This window comes from Fulmarus glacialis, unplaced genomic scaffold (genome assembly GCF_000690835.1).
Source record: "Fulmarus glacialis isolate BGI_N327 unplaced genomic scaffold, ASM69083v1 scaffold26706, whole genome shotgun sequence".
NCBI classification, from domain to species: domain Eukaryota; kingdom Metazoa; phylum Chordata; class Aves; order Procellariiformes; family Procellariidae; genus Fulmarus; species Fulmarus glacialis.
Genome location: NW_009219156.1, coordinates 17,230 through 17,521, shown reverse-complemented (window position 1 = coordinate 17,521; position 292 = coordinate 17,230).

Genomic DNA, 292 nt, shown 5'->3' with positions numbered 1-292 from the left:
CGGGGGCGCAGCACCCCCGCGTGGCACCGCAGCCCCGCGCACCGCCCGGCTGAGACAAACCGGGTGCTTGGGGCTGACACTCGTTAAAATCCTTTGCAATTACAACGCTTCATACTGGGGGCAGAGAGCCAGCGCTGGCTTGCCTGACACCCTCCCCGAGCCTTCTCCAGGCTGAACAGCCCAGGCTCGCTCAGCCCTTCCTTGCAGGAGAGGTGCTCCAGTCCCTTCATCATCTTCCAGCCCCGCTGCTGGACTCTCTCCAGCACTCTCTCTTGTACTGGGCAGCCCGGAA